Here is a 679-nt window from a genome sequence, read left to right as displayed (position 1 = left end):
TTGTGGCCTTGAAATACCGTGTCTCACTGAAAATAAACCGGGGCTTTTCTGAAAAGTGGCTGATTCTAGTTCTGGGGCAGGAAATGTCCAAGAAGAGTCCAAAATGTCAAATCTTGAAATCCAAGAGGTCACAATGATTCCATTTTTGTTAAAAAATAAATAAAACTATATATATTTAGCACTGTGCAAAGGGCCTCTACAAATGTATAGCAAACAGCTAACATGGTTGATCTCTTGGGAATTGGATTATAGGGAATTCTTCTTTCAAACTTGCAACTTTTTAGATTGTTTAAAATTTAATAAGCATATATTACTTTTGTAATTAGTAAAAACAGTGATTAAAGAAAAACATTTGGAGGTGCCTGGGTGGCTCAGTTGGTTAAAGTGTCTGACTCTTGATTTCATCTCAGGTCATAATTTCATGGTTCATGAGTTTGAGCCCCACATCAGGCTCTGCCTGCGCTGATGGCCAGAGCCTGCTTGGGATTCCCTTTCCCTCTCTCTCTGCTCCGCCCTTGCTCATGCTCTTTCTCTCTCACTCTGGTGCTCTCTCCTCTCTCTCTCTCTCAAAATAAATAAACTTTAGAAAAAAACGTTTGAAAGAACTGTGCTATTATCACATTTTATAAAATGAGTCATTCTCATTGGCTTAATCAAAATGGAGCAAAGACTAACACTA

Source organism: Crocuta crocuta, unplaced genomic scaffold (genome assembly GCF_008692635.1).
Source record: "Crocuta crocuta isolate KB4526 unplaced genomic scaffold, BGI_CrCroc_1.0 scaffold1270, whole genome shotgun sequence".
NCBI lineage: Eukaryota > Metazoa > Chordata > Mammalia > Carnivora > Hyaenidae > Crocuta > Crocuta crocuta.
The sequence above is the reverse complement of the archived record's forward strand: the minus strand, read 5'-3'. Positions refer to the sequence as shown.